Source organism: Phoxinus phoxinus, assembly GCF_949152265.1.
Source record: "Phoxinus phoxinus genome assembly, chromosome: 4".
NCBI lineage: Eukaryota > Metazoa > Chordata > Actinopteri > Cypriniformes > Leuciscidae > Phoxinus > Phoxinus phoxinus.
The window spans coordinates 4,811,445-4,832,719 of record NC_136879.1 but is presented as its reverse complement, the minus strand read 5'-3'; the positions used below and the strand labels follow the sequence as shown (position 1 = coordinate 4,832,719).

Here is a 21,275-nt window from a genome sequence, read left to right as displayed (position 1 = left end):
AGACAAAGGCTGCATTCCAAACCGCATACTTCCCTACTATTTAGTATGGGAAAAAGAGTAGGCGAGCGAAAAAGTATGTATGAATCCAAAAGAGTAGGCGAGAATTACCTGGGTGACGTACTAATTATCGCGAGATTCGGACTTAAGTGCGTTCCAATATGCCTACTTTCCTACTATATAGTAGGCGAAAACAGTACGTGAAGGAAGCAGTACGTTCGAAACATCAGTATTCATAAAAGAGTAGGCGAGAAGTTCCCGGATGGCTTACTGCTTCCAGCCAGATTTTTGAGTGCTCAACCGGTGGATACTCTTCTATCCCAGGAGGCCACGCGAGGGGATACGTCATTATCAAACATCACGGAGATCAGCGACGCGCGGGGTTTCAAATGTGAGTAAACACGGTTCCTTGTGTTAAAATTGCATGTGTTAAACTACTATAGAGTAAACGTTTTAACTGTTGAAGGTGTAAAGGAGTTAGACAGTATAGTATGATTGTGATTTGGCTGTAAAAACACGTTTTATTATGTATAACGTTAGCTCTAGCTGACGGGAGCTGCAGTAAGGACACGTAAGTTACGTCTCTAACGTGGATTTACATAACCATAAACATCTTAAAGACGCTTATTTTAAACGTCTATTTACATCTGACAGGAACATCTTTTATAAGTATTGCAGAAGAGCACATCACAACATGAAATATCCATCTGAGTGATATGTGTGCTATTATGTAGAACATATCTATAAAGTAACTAAACATAAGTTATCTATTTTATTTGTCCATTATTACTGTTGATAAATTGAGGAACATGTATGTTGGATAAAAAGTTAAAACAACCTCAACATGTAAATGTAGTGTTGAGCTCATAAATCACAGAGGTTATGAGAGTCTTGTCTGGATGTTACAGGGACAGATGAACAGATGTGTGTTTATCCGGTGGAGAGAGGCTCATGAAGCTGATGCTGTCATCAAAGGCTTTGAGTGAGTATACTACAGAAATTAATAATAATTTAAATATTAAGTTGTAGTTTATTTTAATTATTGTAATTTCAAACAGAGTTATTACAGCACCTTTCTGATTCTTGATTTCTGTGCATTTGCTGCTCAGCTGTTGTGGTGGAGCAGGACCTGCAAGGAAAGATGATGGCGGCATTTGTGGAAAAAAAGTGTTCTTGTCTGCTAAATAATACTGAAATCAAATGACATTGTGCTGTTAAAACTACTGCTTTTGTGTTATGTTTGTGCATTTTTGTAGGATCTGAAATGTCAGCAGACTGGTGTGAGCACTGAGGATGAGGAGCACAGAGCTGAATCCTGGAGATCGTGCCATGGACGAGACCCTCCATCACTCCACCGGCCCTTATTGCCTCAGATCGTGAAGCGCAACACATCACGCAACAAACTCCGGCACTCCGGCACGGCTCACCTCTGGCGGTCCGCTGGTTCATCAGAATAAAGCCGCAGAATGGGAACCGCTGTGTTGAGATGGCAGTAGATGTGGTTCAGTGCCTGTAGCCTATATACATGATTGTAGTTTGAATAAAGCTTTGTTTCATGTGTTGACTTGCATTTGTTTATTATGTGATGGTGACTTTCATTCATTAATTTACTCCTTTATTAATATTTATCATTGTTGTCAGTAAATCAAATATCATTATTTAATTAATTGTTTGAATGAAAATGTAGATATGTTCACAATATACACATCTAGAGTGTATTCATGCATAGCTATGTCATATGACATACATTACATTTTGTTTGTTTTATTGATTTTTTTCAGTAAAAAGTAATATAATTAAGTATCGGTCAGTATTTGTCACGGTAAGCCACTTTTGCTTGTGGATGAAAATGTTTGGATATAAAATAGGCTAAAGAAATTAACAACATATTCTAGAGATGACAATTTTGGGATTTCGTAATAAAAATAAATAATATCGTTAAGGATAAAACGGTGGGTCACATGAGTAGGGTTAAATATAAGAACTTAAATCAACCCTAAATGTATTCTCAAAATAAATGGGCAGCAGTTTCTTTAAAAAGACCATAAAATGAGCAAGTTTAATCAATATCAAGATATTTACAGATAGATGAATTAAACGTGTCGTTTAAATCTTTTAAGTTGTTGCACTTGTGATAACGCGTCGTAGGTCACATGATAACGTCAACATGGCAGATGTCCGGTTCGCATTCATACTTAACGAGATTTGGCTATAAAGTACCTACTCTTTTAGCGCTCGTTAAGTAAGTACTTATTGAAATTAAGTACCTACTCATTGAGTATGCGGTTTGGAACGCAGCCAAATGTGCTGCGTAGGCTTCTGAAAAAGTGGGAAAACCCCAGGTTTAAGGCAAATGTCAGTCTGGCAGAGACGTCTATGCAAAGGGACCCCATTCGTGACTCTGGTGGGACCCAAAAACCAACAACCTTTTAAAAGCCTTCATTTGCAACCGAGAAGTCCAGATTGTCTTTCCTGCCGAGGCTTTTACATCTGAAAAGTTTGAATGACTACTCCCAGAAGCCACAGATTAGGCACTGCTGGGATTCGAACCCAGGATCTCCTGTTTACTAGACAGGCGCTTTGACCAACTAAGCCACAGCGCCAGGTACTGTCCCTGGTTCGATGCTTTTGTATACAAAGTTTAAAAGAGTTTGCACGTCAGGAGAACAGCTGATTACATCATGAATAGGTCCCTTTGAAGTTAGAGGTTTATTTCTAAAACCTGAACGGTGTGCAGGCTTATGTTCAGGGACAAGGGAATATCTCAAACCATTTCAATTTGGATAAAAACTCTCAGTACTCGTCTCTCAAATGTTTTGTGAACTTCCAGTTACGATACATCTAAACGCTGTTTTAGCTGGGAGAAATGGAAAGCATTTTATTTGTTGTTGCTAGGTAGGTGGCCAACAATCGGTGGTTGCAGATTTTGGCCTAAGCCAGTGGATTTCAACCCATTCTTGTTGTCTCCCTTATTTAAATAGGTGACTTAAGCTAATTAGTAGAGCACTCTATGATTTGAGTCGGGTGAGTCCAATAAGGGAAATAAGCAGAACGCGAAGGGTATGCTTCTGAAGCAGTTTGTGGATCCCAGGTTTAAGCGTATGCTTGTTCAACACAAAGACATCTGAGCAAAAGAGGGTATGCACGACTCTGGTGGGACTCGAACCCACAACCTTTGAATACCTCCATTCAGAACCTAGAAGTCCAATGCGCTATCCATTGCGCCACAGAGCCACGAAAAGCCAAACTTTAAGACGCTATTAGTTGCACATGACTTCTTAGATTTGCACTTTTTGTGCAGATTCACACTGTTTAGCATGCAAATATTTCCATATGTAAGAAGTTTAAGTGAGCCCACATCCTGTGGCATAGGCACTGCTGGGATTCGAACCCAGGATCTCCTGTTTACAAGACAGGCGCTTTGACCAACTAAGCCACAGCGCCACGTGCTAAACCTTTTACAATGCGTCGGCATAAAAAGTCTAAAAGAGGTAGCAGGTCAGGAAAATAGCTGATTCCACCATGAAAGAGGTTAGTGGGATTATTTCCAAAACCCGAGGGGCATTCAGGGCTCTGTTGAGGAAAGAGGGAATATCTGAAACTCTCAATACTTGTGTCTGAGATTTTTGGGGAACCTCCGGTTACAATCCATCTAAACTCTGTCTCAGCTAGGAGAAATGGAAAGCAATTTTTGCTATGCTTTCAGCTGATCTGAAAGCCAACATCCAGAAAGATTTTCATGAATTATATATTCATATTTTTTTGTCATATTTATTCAAAATTTGAAACAAGACAAATGTGCTGCGTAGGCTTCTGAAAAAGTGGGAAAACCCCAGGTTTAAGGCAAATGTCAGTCTGGCAGAGACGTCTATGCAAAGGGACCCCATTCGTGACTCTGGTGGGACCCAAAAACCAACAACCTTTTAAAAGCCTTCATTTGCAACCGAGAAGTCCAGATGGTCTTTCCTGCCGAGGCTTTTACATCTGAAAAGTTTGAATGACTACTCCCAGAAGCCACAGATTAGGCACTGCTGGGATTCGAACCCAGGATCTCCTGTTTACTAGACAGGCGCTTTGACCAACTAAGCCACAGCGCCAGGTACTGTCCCTGGTTCGATGCTTTTGTATACAAAGTTTAAAAGAGTTTGCACGTCAGGAGAACAGCTGATTACATCATGAATAGGTCCCTTTGAAGTTAGAGGTTTATTTCTAAAACCTGAACGGTGTGCAGGCTTCTGTTCAGGGACAAGGGAATATCTCAAACCATTTCAATTTGGATCAAAACTCTCAGTACTCGTCTCTCAAATGTTTTGTGAACTTCCAGTTACGATACAGCTAAACGCTGTTTTAGCTGGGAGAAATGGAAAGCATTTTATTTGTTGTTGCTAGATAGGTGGCTAACAATAGGTAGTTGCAGATTTTGGCCTAAGCCAGTGGATTTCAACCCATTCTTGTTGTCTCCCTTATTTAAATAGGTGACTTAAGCTAATTAGTAGAGCACTCTATGATTTGAGTCGGGTGAGTCCAATAAGGGAAATAAGCAGAACGCGAAGGGTATGCTTCTGAAGCAGTTTGTGGATCCCAGGTTTAAGCGTATGCTTGTTCAACACAAAGACATCTGAGCAAAAGAGGGTATGCACGACTCTGGTGGGACTCGAACCCACAACCTTTGAATACCTCCATTCACAACCTAGAAGTCCAATGCGCTATCCATTGCGCCACAGAGCCACGAAAAGCCAACCTTTAAGACGCTATTAGTTGCACATGACTTCTTAGATTTGCACTTTTTGTGCAGATTCACACTGTTCAGCATGCAAATATTTCCATATGTAAGAAGTTTAAGTGAGCCCACATCCTGTGGCATAGGCACTGCTGGGATTCGAACCCAGGATCTCCTGTTTACAAGACAGGCGCTTTGACCAACTAAGCCACAGCGCCACGTGCTAAACCTTTTACAATGCGTCGGCATAAAAAGTCTAAAAGAGGTAGCAGGTCAGGAAAATAGCTGATTCCACCATGAAAGAGGTTAGTGGGATTATTTCCAAAACCCGAGGGGCATTCAGGGCTCTGTTGAGGAAAGAGGGAATATCTGAAACTCTCAATACTTGTGTCTGAGATTTTTGGGGAACCTCCGGTTACAATCCATCTAAACTCTGTCTCAGCTAGGAGAAATGGAAAGCAATTTTTGCTATGCTTTCAGCTGATCTGAAAGCCAACATCCAGAAAGATTTTCATGAATTATATATTCATATTTTTTTGTCATATTTATTCAAAATTTGTCAGCAAAACAAGTCTAAAAGAGGTAGCGCATCAGGCAAATAGCTGATTACGTCATGAAAGAGGTCCCTTAGAGTTAAGAGGATCGTTTCCAAAACACGAGGGGCTTTCAGGCCTCAAGGGAATGTCTGAACTCATTTAATTTTGGCTCTACACTCTCGATACTCATGCCTAAAGTGTTTCCTGAGCTTTCTTGTAATACGAAAGGGCAAAAACCAGAAAGATATATCCATGTATTATGCTTCATATATGCAAAGACTTTGTTTTTACAAATATCAATATGCTTGACTTTATCAATAGGTAGTAGCAGATTTCGGGCCTAAGCCAGGGGCTTGCAAACCATTCTTGAAGCGCATCTGCACCACATATGTTTTTTAATTTTATTATCTCTCTCATTTAAAACAGGTGAATCAAATAATTGACTGATTAGTAACATCCTCGATGATCTGACTTGGGTGTGCCCAATAAGGAAAACAAGACAAAGGCTGCATTCCAAACCGCATACTTCCCTACTATTTAGTATGGGAAAAAGAGTAGGCGAGCGAAAAAGTATGTATGAATCCAAAAGAGTAGGCGAGAATTACCTGGGTGACGTACTAATTATCGCGAGATTCGGACTTAAGTGCGTTCCAATATGCCTACTTTCCTACTATATAGTAGGCGAAAACAGTACGTGAAGGAAGCAGTACGTTCGAAACATCAGTATTCATAAAAGAGTAGGCGAGAAGTTCCCGGATGGCTTACTGCTTCCAGCCAGATTTTTGAGTGCTCAACCGGTGGATACTCTTCTATCCCAGGAGGCCACGCGAGGGGATACGTCATTATCAAACATCACGGAGATCAGCGACGCGCGGGGTTTCAAATGTGAGTAAACACGGTTCCTTGTGTTAAAATTGCATGTGTTAAACTACTATAGAGTAAACGTTTTAACTGTTGAAGGTGTAAAGGAGTTAGACAGTATAGTATGATTGTGATTTGGCTGTAAAAACACGTTTTATTATGTATAACGTTAGCTCTAGCTGACGGGAGCTGCAGTAAGGACACGTAAGTTACGTCTCTAACGTGGATTTACATAACCATAAACATCTTAAAGACGCTTATTTTAAACGTCTATTTACATCTGACAGGAACATCTTTTATAAGTATTGCAGAAGAGCACATCACAACATGAAATATCCATCTGAGTGATATGTGTGCTATTATGTAGAACATATCTATAAAGTAACTAAACATAAGTTATCTATTTTATTTGTCCATTATTACTGTTGATAAATTGAGGAACATGTATGTTGGATAAAAAGTTAAAACAACCTCAACATGTAAATGTAGTGTTGAGCTCATAAATCACAGAGGTTATGAGAGTCTTGTCTGGATGTTACAGGGACAGATGAACAGATGTGTGTTTATCCGGTGGAGAGAGGCTCATGAAGCTGATGCTGTCATCAAAGGCTTTGAGTGAGTATACTACAGAAATTAATAATAATTTAAATATTAAGTTGTAGTTTATTTTAATTATTGTAATTTCAAACAGAGTTATTACAGCACCTTTCTGATTCTTGATTTCTGTGCATTTGCTGCTCAGCTGTTGTGGTGGAGCAGGACCTGCAAGGAAAGATGATGGCGGCATTTGTGGAAAAAAAGTGTTCTTGTCTGCTAAATAATACTGAAATCAAATGACATTGTGCTGTTAAAACTACTGCTTTTGTGTTATGTTTGTGCATTTTTGTAGGATCTGAAATGTCAGCAGACTGGTGTGAGCACTGAGGATGAGGAGCACAGAGCTGAATCCTGGAGATCGTGCCATGGACGAGACCCTCCATCACTCCACCGGCCCTTATTGCCTCAGATCGTGAAGCGCAACACATCACGCAACAAACTCCGGCACTCCGGCACGGCTCACCTCTGGCGGTCCGCTGGTTCATCAGAATAAAGCCGCAGAATGGGAACCGCTGTGTTGAGATGGCAGTAGATGTGGTTCAGTGCCTGTAGCCTATATACATGATTGTAGTTTGAATAAAGCTTTGTTTCATGTGTTGACTTGCATTTGTTTATTATGTGATGGTGACTTTCATTCATTAATTTACTCCTTTATTAATATTTATCATTGTTGTCAGTAAATCAAATATCATTATTTAATTAATTGTTTGAATGAAAATGTAGATATGTTCACAATATACACATCTAGAGTGTATTCATGCATAGCTATGTCATATGACATACATTACATTTTGTTTGTTTTATTGATTTTTTTCAGTAAAAAGTAATATAATTAAGTATCGGTCAGTATTTGTCACGGTAAGCCACTTTTGCTTGTGGATGAAAATGTTTGGATATAAAATAGGCTAAAGAAATTAACAACATATTCTAGAGATGACAATTTTGGGATTTCGTAATAAAAATAAATAATATCGTTAAGGATAAAACGGTGGGTCACATGAGTAGGGTTAAATATAAGAACTTAAATCAACCCTAAATGTATTCTCAAAATAAATGGGCAGCAGTTTCTTTAAAAAGACCATAAAATGAGCAAGTTTAATCAATATCAAGATATTTACAGATAGATGAATTAAACGTGTCGTTTAAATCTTTTAAGTTGTTGCACTTGTGATAACGCGTCGTAGGTCACATGATAACGTCAACATGGCAGATGTCCGGTTCGCATTCATACTTAACGAGATTTGGCTATAAAGTACCTACTCTTTTAGCGCTCGTTAAGTAAGTACTTATTGAAATTAAGTACCTACTCATTGAGTATGCGGTTTGGAACGCAGCCAAATGTGCTGCGTAGGCTTCTGAAAAAGTGGGAAAACCCCAGGTTTAAGGCAAATGTCAGTCTGGCAGAGACGTCTATGCAAAGGGACCCCATTCGTGACTCTGGTGGGACCCAAAAACCAACAACCTTTTAAAAGCCTTGATTTGCAACCGAGAAGTCCAGATTGTCTTTCCTGCCGAGGCTTTTACATCTGAAAAGTTTGAATGACTACTCCCAGAAGCCACAGATTAGGCACTGCTGGGATTCGAACCCAGGATCTCCTGTTTACTAGACAGGCGCTTTGACCAACTAAGCCACAGCGCCAGGTACTGTCCCTGGTTCGATGCTTTTGTATACAAAGTTTAAAAGAGTTTGCACGTCAGGAGAACAGCTGATTACATCATGAATAGGTCCCTTTGAAGTTAGAGGTTTATTTCTAAAACCTGAACGGTGTGCAGGCTTATGTTCAGGGACAAGGGAATATCTCAAACCATTTCAATTTGGATCAAAACTCTCAGTACTCGTCTCTCAAATGTTTTGTGAACTTCCAGTTACGATACATCTAAACGCTGTTTTAGCTGGGAGAAATGGAAAGCATTTTATTTGTTGTTGCTAGGTAGGTGGCCAACAATCGGTGGTTGCAGATTTTGGCCTAAGCCAGTGGATTTCAACCCATTCTTGTTGTCTCCCTTATTTAAATAGGTGACTTAAGCTAATTAGTAGAGCACTCTATGATTTGAGTCGGGTGAGTCCAATAAGGGAAATAAGCAGAACGCGAAGGGTATGCTTCTGAAGCAGTTTGTGGATCCCAGGTTTAAGCGTATGCTTGTTCAACACAAAGACATCTGAGCAAAAGAGGGTATGCACGACTCTGGTGGGACTCGAACCCACAACCTTTGAATACCTACATTCAGAACCTAGAAGTCCAATGCGCTATCCATTGCGCCACAGAGCCACGAAAAGCCAACCTTTAAGACGCTATTAGTTGCACATGACTTCTTAGATTTGCACTTTTTGTGCAGATTCACACTGTTTAGCATGCAAATATTTCCATATGTAAGAAGTTTAAGTGAGCCCACATCCTGTGGCATAGGCACTGCTGGGATTCGAACCCAGGATCTCCTGTTTACAAGACAGGCGCTTTGACCAACTAAGCCACAGCGCCACGTGCTAAACCTTTTACAATGCGTCGGCATAAAAAGTCTAAAAGAGGTAGCAGGTCAGGAAAATAGCTGATTCCACCATGAAAGAGGTTAGTGGGATTATTTCCAAAACCCGAGGGGCATTCAGGGCTCTGTTGAGGAAAGAGGGAATATCTGAAACTCTCAATACTTGTGTCTGAGATTTTTGGGGAACCTCCGGTTACAATCCATCTAAACTCTGTCTCAGCTAGGAGAAATGGAAAGCAATTTTTGCTATGCTTTCAGCTGATCTGAAAGCCAACATCCAGAAAGATTTTCATGAATTATATATTCATATTTTTTTGTCATATTTATTCAAAATTTGAAACAAGACAAATGTGCTGCGTAGGCTTCTGAAAAAGTGGGAAAACCCCAGGTTTAAGGCAAATGTCAGTCTGGCAGAGACGTCTATGCAAAGGGACCCCATTCGTGACTCTGGTGGGACCCAAAAACCAACAACCTTTTAAAAGCCTTCATTTGCAACCGAGAAGTCCAGATGGTCTTTCCTGCCGAGGCTTTTACATCTGAAAAGTTTGAATGACTACTCCCAGAAGCCACAGATTAGGCACTGCTGGGATTCGAACCCAGGATCTCCTGTTTACTAGACAGGCGCTTTGACCAACTAAGCCACAGCGCCAGGTACTGTCCCTGGTTCGATGCTTTTGTATACAAAGTTTAAAAGAGTTTGCACGTCAGGAGAACAGCTGATTACATCATGAATAGGTCCCTTTGAAGTTAGAGGTTTATTTCTAAAACCTGAACGGTGTGCAGGCTTATGTTCAGGGACAAGGGAATATCTCAAACCATTTCAATTTGGATAAAAACTCTCAGTACTCGTCTCTCAAATGTTTTGTGAACTTCCAGTTACGATACATCTAAACGCTGTTTTAGCTGGGAGAAATGGAAAGCATTTTATTTGTTGTTGCTAGGTAGGTGGCCAACAATCGGTGGTTGCAGATTTTGGCCTAAGCCAGTGGATTTCAACCCATTCTTGTTGTCTCCCTTATTTAAATAGGTGACTTAAGCTAATTAGTAGAGCACTCTATGATTTGAGTCGGGTGAGTCCAATAAGGGAAATAAGCAGAACGCGAAGGGTATGCTTCTGAAGCAGTTTGTGGATCCCAGGTTTAAGCGTATGCTTGTTCAACACAAAGACATCTGAGCAAAAGAGGGTATGCACGACTCTGGTGGGACTCGAACCCACAACCTTTGAATACCTACATTCAGAACCTAGAAGTCCAATGCGCTATCCATTGCGCCACAGAGCCACGAAAAGCCAAACTTTAAGACGCTATTAGTTGCACATGACTTCTTAGATTTGCACTTTTTGTGCAGATTCACACTGTTTAGCATGCAAATATTTCCATATGTAAGAAGTTTAAGTGAGCCCACATCCTGTGGCATAGGCACTGCTGGGATTCGAACCCAGGATCTCCTGTTTACAAGACAGGCGCTTTGACCAACTAAGCCACAGCGCCACGTGCTAAACCTTTTACAATGCGTCGGCATAAAAAGTCTAAAAGAGGTAGCAGGTCAGGAAAATAGCTGATTCCACCATGAAAGAGGTTAGTGGGATTATTTCCAAAACCCGAGGGGCATTCAGGGCTCTGTTGAGGAAAGAGGGAATATCTGAAACTCTCAATACTTGTGTCTGAGATTTTTGGGGAACCTCCGGTTACAATCCATCTAAACTCTGTCTCAGCTAGGAGAAATGGAAAGCAATTTTTGCTATGCTTTCAGCTGATCTGAAAGCCAACATCCAGAAAGATTTTCATGAATTATATATTCATATTTTTTTGTCATATTTATTCAAAATTTGAAACAAGACAAATGTGCTGCGTAGGCTTCTGAAAAAGTGGGAAAACCCCAGGTTTAAGGCAAATGTCAGTCTGGCAGAGACGTCTATGCAAAGGGACCCCATTCGTGACTCTGGTGGGACCCAAAAACCAACAACCTTTTAAAAGCCTTCATTTGCAACCGAGAAGTCCAGATTGTCTTTCCTGCCGAGGCTTTTACATCTGAAAAGTTTGAATGACTACTCCCAGAAGCCACAGATTAGGCACTGCTGGGATTCGAACCCAGGATCTCCTGTTTACTAGACAGGCGCTATGACCAACTAAGCCACAGCGCCAGGTACTGTCTCTGGTTCGATGCTTTTGTATACAAAGTTTAAAAGAGTTTGCACGTCAGGAGAACAGCTGATTACATCATGAATAGGTCCCTTTGAAGTTAGAGGTTTATTTCTAAAACCTGAACGGTGTGCAGGCTTATGTTCAGGGACAAGGGAATATCTCAAACCATTTCAATTTGGATAAAAACTCTCAGTACTCGTCTCTCAAATGTTTTGTGAACTTCCAGTTACGATACATCTAAACGCTGTTTTAGCTGGGAGAAATGGAAAGCATTTTATTTGTTGTTGCTAGGTAGGTGGCCAACAATCGGTGGTTGCAGATTTTGGCCTAAGCCAGTGGATTTCAACCCATTCTTGTTGTCTCCCTTATTTAAATAGGTGACTTAAGCTAATTAGTAGAGCACTCTATGATTTGAGTCGGGTGAGTCCAATAAGGGAAATAAGCAGAACGCGAAGGGTATGCTTCTGAAGCAGTTTGTGGATCCCAGGTTTAAGCGTATGCTTGTTCAACACAAAGACATCTGAGCAAAAGAGGGTATGCACGACTCTGGTGGGACTCGAACCCACAACCTTTGAATACCTACATTCAGAACCTAGAAGTCCAATGCGCTATCCATTGCGCCACAGAGCCACGAAAAGCCAAACTTTAAGACGCTATTAGTTGCACATGACTTCTTAGATTTGCACTTTTTGTGCAGATTCACACTGTTTAGCATGCAAATATTTCCATATGTAAGAAGTTTAAGTGAGCCCACATCCTGTGGCATAGGCACTGCTGGGATTCGAACCCAGGATCTCCTGTTTACAAGACAGGCGCTTTGGCCAACTAAGCCACAGCGCCACGTGCTAAACCTTTTACAATGCGTCGGCATAAAAAGTCTAAAAGAGGTAGCAGGTCAGGAAAATAGCTGATTCCACCATGAAAGAGGTTAGTGGGATTATTTCCAAAACCCGAGGGGCATTCAGGGCTCTGTTGAGGAAAGAGGGAATATCTGAAACTCTCAATACTTGTGTCTGAGATTTTTGGGGAACCTCCGGTTACAATCCATCTAAACTCTGTCTCAGCTAGGAGAAATGGAAAGCAATTTTTGCTATGCTTTCAGCTGATCTGAAAGCCAACATCCAGAAAGATTTTCATGAATTATATATTCATATTTTTTTGTCATATTTATTCAAAATTTGAAACAAGACAAATGTGCTGCGTAGGCTTCTGAAAAAGTGGGAAAACCCCAGGTTTAAGGCAAATGTCAGTCTGGCAGAGACGTCTATGCAAAGGGACCCCATTCGTGACTCTGGTGGGACCCAAAAACCAACAACCTTTTAAAAGCCTTGATTTGCAACCGAGAAGTCCAGATGCTCTTTCCTGCCGAGGCTTTTACATCTGAAAAGTTTGAATGACTACTCCCAGAAGCCACAGATTAGGCACTGCTGGGATTCGAACCCAGGATCTCCTGTTTACTAGACAGGCGCTTTGACCAACTAAGCCACAGCGCCAGGTACTGTCCCTGGTTCGATGCTTTTGTATACAAAGTTTAAAAGAGTTTGCACGTCAGGAGAACAGCTGATTACATCATGAATAGGTCCCTTTGAAGTTAGAGGTTTATTTCTAAAACCTGAACGGTGTGCAGGCTTATGTTCAGGGACAAGGGAATATCTCAAACCATTTCAATTTGGATAAAAACTCTCAGTACTCGTCTCTCAAATGTTTTGTGAACTTCCAGTTACGATACATCTAAACGCTGTTTTAGCTGGGAGAAATGGAAAGCATTTTATTTGTTGTTGCTAGGTAGGTGGCCAACAATCGGTGGTTGCAGATTTTGGCCTAAGCCAGTGGATTTCAACCCATTCTTGTTGTCTCCCTTATTTAAATAGGTGACTTAAGCTAATTAGTAGAGCACTCTATGATTTGAGTCGGGTGAGTCCAATAAGGGAAATAAGCAGAACGCGAAGGGTATGCTTCTGAAGCAGTTTGTGGATCCCAGGTTTAAGCGTATGCTTGTTCAACACAAAGACATCTGAGCAAAAGAGGGTATGCACGACTCTGGTGGGACTCGAACCCACAACCTTTGAATACCTACATTCAGAACCTAGAAGTCCAATGCGCTATCCATTGCGCCACAGAGCCACGAAAAGCCAAACTTTAAGACGCTATTAGTTGCACATGACTTCTTAGATTTGCACTTTTTGTGCAGATTCACACTGTTTAGCATGCAAATATTTCCATATGTAAGAAGTTTAAGTGAGCCCACATCCTGTGGCATAGGCACTGCTGGGATTCGAACCCAGGATCTCCTGTTTACAAGACAGGCGCTTTGACCAACTAAGCCACAGCGCCACGTGCTAAACCTTTTACAATGCGTCGGCATAAAAAGTCTAAAAGAGGTAGCAGGTCAGGAAAATAGCTGATTCCACCATGAAAGAGGTTAGTGGGATTATTTCCAAAACCCGAGGGGCATTCAGGGCTCTGTTGAGGAAAGAGGGAATATCTGAAACTCTCAATACTTGTGTCTGAGATTTTTGGGGAACCTCCGGTTACAATCCATCTAAACTCTGTCTCAGCTAGGAGAAATGGAAAGCAATTTTTGCTATGCTTTCAGCTGATCTGAAAGCCAACATCCAGAAAGATTTTCATGAATTATATATTCATATTTTTTTGTCATATTTATTCAAAATTTGAAACAAGACAAATGTGCTGCGTAGGCTTCTGAAAAAGTGGGAAAACCCCAGGTTTAAGGCAAATGTCAGTCTGGCAGAGACGTCTATGCAAAGGGACCCCATTCGTGACTCTGGTGGGACCCAAAAACCAACAACCTTTTAAAAGCCTTCATTTGCAACCGAGAAGTCCAGATGGTCTTTCCTGCCGAGGCTTTTACATCTGAAAAGTTTGAATGACTACTCCCAGAAGCCACAGATTAGGCACTGCTGGGATTCGAACCCAGGATCTCCTGTTTACTAGACAGGCGCTTTGACCAACTAAGCCACAGCGCCAGGTACTGTCCCTGGTTCGATGCTTTTGTATACAAAGTTTAAAAGAGTTTGCACGTCAGGAGAACAGCTGATTACATCATGAATAGGTCCCTTTGAAGTTAGAGGTTTATTTCTAAAACCTGAACGGTGTGCAGGCTTCTGTTCAGGGACAAGGGAATATCTCAAACCATTTCAATTTGGATCAAAACTCTCAGTACTCGTCTCTCAAATGTTTTGTGAACTTCCAGTTACGATACAGCTAAACGCTGTTTTAGCTGGGAGAAATGGAAAGCATTTTATTTGTTGTTGCTAGATAGGTGGCTAACAATAGGTAGTTGCAGATTTTGGCCTAAGCCAGTGGATTTCAACCCATTCTTGTTGTCTCCCTTATTTAAATAGGTGACTTAAGCTAATTAGTAGAGCACTCTATGATTTGAGTCGGGTGAGTCCAATAAGGGAAATAAGCAGAACGCGAAGGGTATGCTTCTGAAGCAGTTTGTGGATCCCAGGTTTAAGCGTATGCTTGTTCAACACAAAGACATCTGAGCAAAAGAGGGTATGCACGACTCTGGTGGGACTCGAACCCACAACCTTTGAATACCTCCATTCACAACCTAGAAGTCCAATGTGCTATCCATTGCGCCACAGAGCCACGAAAAGCCAACCTTTAAGACGCTATTAGTTGCACATGACTTCTTAGATTTGCACTTTTTGTGCAGATTCACACTGTTCAGCATGCAAATATTTCCATATGTAAGAAGTTTAAGTGAGCCCACATCCTGTGGCATAGGCACTGCTGGGATTCGAACCCAGGATCTCCTGTTTACAAGACAGGCGCTTTGACCAACTAAGCCACAGCGCCACGTGCTAAACCTTTTACAAAAAGGTTAGTGGGATTATTTCCAAAACCCGAGGGGCATTCAGGGCTCTGTTGAGGAAAGAGGGAATATCTGAAACTCTCAATACTTGTGTCTGAGATTTTTGGGGAACCTTCGGTTACAATCCATCTAAACTCTGTCTCAGCTAGGAGAAATGGAAAGCAATTTTTGCTATGCTTTCAGCTGATCTGAAAGCCAACATCCAGAAAGATTTTCATGAATTATATATTCATATTTTGTTGTCATATTTATTCAAAATTTGTCAGCAAAACAAGTCTAAAAGAGGTAGCGCATCAGGCAAATAGCTGATTACGTCATGAAAGAGGTCCCTTAGAGTTAAGAGGATCGTTTTCAAAACACGAGGGGCTTTCAGGCCTCAAGGGAATGTCTGAACTCATTTAATTTTGGCTCTACACTCTCGATACTCATGCCTAAAGTGTTTCCTGAGCTTTCTTGTAATACGAAAGGGCAAAAACCAGAAAGATATATCCATGTATTATGCTTCATATATGCAAAGACTTTGTTTTTACAAATATCAATATGCTTGACTTTATCAATAGGTAGTAGCAGATTTCGGGCCTAAGCCAGGGGCTTGCAAACCATTCTTGAAGCGCATCTGCACCACATATGTTTTTTAATTTTATTATCTCTCTCATTTAAAACAGGTGAATCAAATAATTGACTGATTAGTAACATCCTCGATGATCTGACTTGGGTGTGCCCAATAAGGAAAACAAGACAAATGTGCTGCGTAGGCTTCTGAAAAAGTGGGAAAACCCCAGGTTTAAGGCAAATGTCAGTCTGGCAGAGACGTCTATGCAAAGGGACCCCATTCGTGACTCTGGTGGGACCCAAAAACCAACAACCTTTTAAAAGCCTTCATTTGCAACCGAGAAGTCCAGATTGTCTTTCCTGCCGAGGCTTTTACATCTGAAAAGTTTGAATGACTACTCCCAGAAGCCACAGATTAGGCACTGCTGGGATTCGAACCCAGGATCTCCTGTTTACTAGACAGGCGCTTTGACCAACTAAGCCACAGCGCCAGGTACTGTCCCTGGTTCGATGCTTTTGTATACAAAGTTTAAAAGAGTTTGCACGTCAGGAGAACAGCTGATTACATCATGAATAGGTCCCTTTGAAGTTAGAGGTTTATTTCTAAAACCTGAACGGTGTGCAGGCTTATGTTCAGGGACAAGGGAATATCTCAAACCATTTCAATTTGGATAAAAACTCTCAGTACTCGTCTCTCAAATGTTTTGTGAACTTCCAGTTACGATACATCTAAACGCTGTTTTAGCTGGGAGAAATGGAAAGCATTTTATTTGTTGTTGCTAGGTAGGTGGCCAACAATCGGTGGTTGCAGATTTTGGCCTAAGCCAGTGGATTTCAACCCATTCTTGTTGTCTCCCTTATTTAAATAGGTGACTTAAGCTAATTAGTAGAGCACTCTATGATTTGAGTCGGGTGAGTCCAATAAGGGAAATAAGCAGAACGCGAAGGGTATGCTTCTGAAGCAGTTTGTGGATCCCAGGTTTAAGCGTATGCTTGTTCAACACAAAGACATCTGAGCAAAAGAGGGTATGCACGACTCTGGTGGGACTCGAACCCACAACCTTTGAATACCTACATTCAGAACCTAGAAGTCCAATGCGCTATCCATTGCGCCACAGAGCCACGAAAAGCCAAACTTTAAGACGCTATTAGTTGCACATGACTTCTTAGATTTGCACTTTTTGTGCAGATTCACACTGTTTAGCATGCAAATATTTCCATATGTAAGAAGTTTAAGTGAGCCCACATCCTGTGGCATAGGCACTGCTGGGATTCGAACCCAGGATCTCCTGTTTACAAGACAGGCGCTTTGACCAACTAAGCCACAGCGCCACGTGCTAAACCTTTTACAATGCGTCGGCATAAAAAGTCTAAAAGAGGTAGCAGGTCAGGAAAATAGCTGATTCCACCATGAAAGAGGTTAGTGGGATTATTTCCAAAACCCGAGGGGCATTCAGGGCTCTGTTGAGGAAAGAGGGAATATCTGAAACTCTCAATACTTGTGTCTGAGATTTTTGGGGAACCTCCGGTTACAATCCATCTAAACTCTGTCTCAGCTAGGAGAAATGGAAAGCAATTTTTGCTATGCTTTCAGCTGATCTGAAAGCCAACATCCAGAAAGATTTTCATGAATTATATATTCATATTTTTTTGTCATATTTATTCAAAATTTGTCAGCAAAACAAGTCTAAAAGAGGTAGCGCATCAGGCAAATAGCTGATTACGTCATGAAAGAGGTCCCTTAGAGTTAAGAGGATCGTTTCCAAAACACGAGGGGCTTTCAGGCCTCAAGGGAATGTCTGAACTCATTTAATTTTGGCTCTACACTCTCGATACTCATGCCTAAAGTGTTTCCTGAGCTTTCTTGTAATACGAAAGGGCAAAAACCAGAAAGATATATCCATGTATTATGCTTCATATATGCAAAGACTTTGTTTTTACAAATATCAATATACTTGACTTTATCAATAGGTAGTAGCAGATTTCGGGCCTAAGCCAGGGGCTTGCAAACCATTCTTGAAGCGCATCTGCACCACATATGTTTTTTAATTTTATTATCTCTCTCATTTAAAACAGGTGAATCAAATAATTGACTGATTAGTAACATCCTCGATGATCTGACTTGGGTGTGCCCAATAAGGAAAACAAGACAAATGTGCTGCGTAGGCTTCTGAAAAAGTGGGAAAACCCCAGGTTTAAGGCAAATGTCAGTCTGGCAGAGACGTCTATGCAAAGGGACCCCATTCGTGACTCTGGTGGGACCCAAAAACCAACAACCTTTTAAAAGCCTTCATTTGCAACCGAGAAGTCCAGATTGTCTTTCCTGCCGAGGCTTTTACATCTGAAAAGTTTGAATGACTACTCCCAGAAGCCACAGATTAGGCACTGCTGGGATTCGAACCCAGGATCTCCTGTTTACTAGACAGGCGCTTTGACCAACTAAGCCACAGCGCCAGGTACTGTCCCTGGTTCGATGCTTTTGTATACAAAGTTTAAAAGAGTTTGCACGTCAGGAGAACAGCTGATTACATCATGAATAGGTCCCTTTGAAGTTAGAGGTTTATTTCTAAAACCTGAACGGTGTGCAGGCTTATGTTCAGGGACAAGGGAATATCTCAAACCATTTCAATTTGGATAAAAACTCTCAGTACTCGTCTCTCAAATGTTTTGTGAACTTCCAGTTACGATACATCTAAACGCTGTTTTAGCTGGGAGAAATGGAAAGCATTTTATTTGTTGTTGCTAGGTAGGTGGCCAACAATCGGTGGTTGCAGATTTTGGCCTAAGCCAGTGGATTTCAACCCATTCTTGTTGTCTCCCTTATTTAAATAGGTGACTTAAGCTAATTAGTAGAGCACTCTATGATTTGAGTCGGGTGAGTCCAATAAGGGAAATAAGCAGAACGCGAAGGGTATGCTTCTGAAGCAGTTTGTGGATCCCAGGTTTAAGCGTATGCTTGTTCAACACAAAGACATCTGAGCAAAAGAGGGTATGCACGACTCTGGTGGGACTCGAACCCACAACCTTTGAATACCTCCATTCAGAACCTAGAAGTCCAATGCGCTATCCATTGCGCCACAGAGCCACGAAAAGCCAAACTTTAAGACGCTATTAGTTGCACATGACTTCTTAGATTTGCACTTTTTGTGCAGATTCACACTGTTTAGCATGCAAATATTTCCATATGTAAGAAGTTTAAGTGAGCCCACATCCTGTGGCATAGGCACTGCTGGGATTCGAACGCAGGATCTCCTGTTTACAAGACAGGCGCTTTGACCAACTAAGCCACAGCGCCACGTGCTAAACCTTTTACAATGCGTCGGCATAAAAAGTCTAAAAGAGGTAGCAGGTCAGGAAAATAGCTGATTCCACCATGAAAGAGGTTAGTGGGATTATTTCCAAAACCCGAGGGGCATTCAGGGCTCTGTTGAGGAAAGAGGGAATATCTGAAACTCTCAATACTTGTGTCTGAGATTTTTGGGGAACCTCCGGTTACAATCCATCTAAACTCTGTCTCAGCTAGGAGAAATGGAAAGCAATTTTTGCTATGCTTTCAGCTGATCTGAAAGCCAACATCCAGAAAGATTTTCATGAATTATATATTCATATTTTTTTGTCATATTTATTCAAAATTTGAAACAAGACAAATGTGCTGCGTAGGCTTCTGAAAAAGTGGGAAAACCCCAGGTTTAAGGCAAATGTCAGTCTGGCAGAGACGTCTATGCAAAGGGACCCCATTCGTGACTCTGGTGGGACCCAAAAACCAACAACCTTTTAAAAGCCTTGATTTGCAACCGAGAAGTCCAGATTGTCTTTCCTGCCGAGGCTTTTACATCTGAAAAGTTTGAATGACTACTCCCAGAAGCCACAGATTAGGCACTGCTGGGATTCGAACCCAGGATCTCCTGTTTACTAGACAGGCGCTTTGACCAACTAAGCCACAGCGCCAGGTACTGTCCCTGGTTCGATGCTTTTGTATACAAAGTTTAAAAGAGTTTGCACGTCAGGAGAACAGCTGATTACATCATGAATAGGTCCCTTTGAAGTTAGAGGTTTATTTCTAAAACCTGAACGGTGTGCAGGCTTCTGTTCAGGGACAAGGGAATATCTCAAACCATTTCAATTTGGATCAAAACTCTCAGTACTCGTCTCTCAAATGTTTTGTGAACTTCCAGTTACGATACAGCTAAACGCTGTTTTAGCTGGGAGAAATGGAAAGCATTTTATTTGTTGTTGCTAGATAGGTGGCTAACAATAGGTAGTTGCAGATTTTGGCCTAAGCCAGTGGATTTCAACCCATTCTTGTTGTCTCCCTTATTTAAATAGGTGACTTAAGCTAATTAGTAGAGCACTCTATGATTTGAGTCGGGTGAGTCCAATAAGGGAAATAAGCAGAACGCGAAGGGTATGCTTCTGAAGCAGTTTGTGGATCCCAGGTTTAAGCGTATGCTTGTTCAACACAAAGACATCTGAGCAAAAGAGGGTATGCACGACTCTGGTGGGACTCGAACCCACAACCTTTGAATACCTCCATTCACAACCTAGAAGTCCAATGCGCTATCCATTGCGCCACAGAGCCACGAAAAGCCAACCTTTAAGACGCTATTAGTTGCACATGACTTCTTAGATTTGCACTTTTTGTGCAGATTCACACTGTTCAGCATGCAAATATTTCCATATGTAAGAAGTTTAAGTGAGCCCACATCCTGTGGCATAGGCACTGCTGGGATTCGAACCCAGGATCTCCTGTTTACAAGACAGGCGCTTTGACCAACTAAGCCACAGCGCCACGTGCTAAACCTTTTACAATGCGTCGGCATAAAAAGTCTAAAAGAGGTAGCAGGTCAGGAAAATAGCTGATTCCACCATGAAAGAGGTTAGTGGGATTATTTCCAAAACCCGAGGGGCATTCAGGGCTCTGTTGAGGAAAGAGGGAATATCTGAAACTCTCAATACTTGTGTCTGAGATTTTTGGGGAACCTCCGGTTACAATCCATCTAAACTCTGTCTCAGCTAGGAGAAATGGAAAGCAATTTTTGCTATGCTTTCAGCTGATCTGAAAGCCAACATCCAGAAAGATTTTCATGAATTATATATTCATATTTTTTTGTCATATTTATTCAAAATTTGTCAGCAAAACAAGTCTAAAAGAGGTAGCGCATCAGGCAAATAGCTGATTACGTCATGAAAGAGGTCCCTTAGAGTTAAGAGGATCGTTTCCAAAACACGAGGGGCTTTCAGGCCTCAAGGGAATGTCTGAACTCATTTAATTTTGGCTCTACACTCTCGATACTCATGCCTAAAGTGTTTCCTGAGCTTTCTTGTAATACGAAAGGGCAAAAACCAGAAAGATATATCCATGTATTATGCTTCATATATGCAAAGACTTTGTTTTTACAAATATCAATATACTTGACTTTATCAATAGGTAGTAGCAGATTTCGGGCCTAAGCCAGGGGCTTGCAAACCATTCTTGAAGCGCATCTGCACCACATATGTTTTTTAATTTTATTATCTCTCTCATTTAAAACAGGTGAATC

The 21,275-nt window shown here is 41.2% G+C and overlaps 2 long non-coding RNA genes across 2 annotated transcripts; both read left to right on the top strand.

Annotated features, from left to right (window-relative positions):
- Positions 1-1,859, top strand: LOC306997672. The gene is made up of 3 exons (XR_013797423.1): positions 1-388; positions 906-979; positions 1,254-1,859. It is a non-coding gene; the product is annotated as an uncharacterized lncRNA (long non-coding RNA).
- Positions 1,860-5,750: 3,891 nt separating this feature from the next.
- LOC306997642 lies at positions 5,751-7,609 on the top strand. Its single transcript, XR_013797417.1, has 3 exons — positions 5,751-6,138; positions 6,656-6,729; positions 7,004-7,609. It is a non-coding gene; the product is annotated as an uncharacterized lncRNA (long non-coding RNA).
- The last annotated feature ends 13,666 nt before the right edge of the window (positions 7,610-21,275 follow it).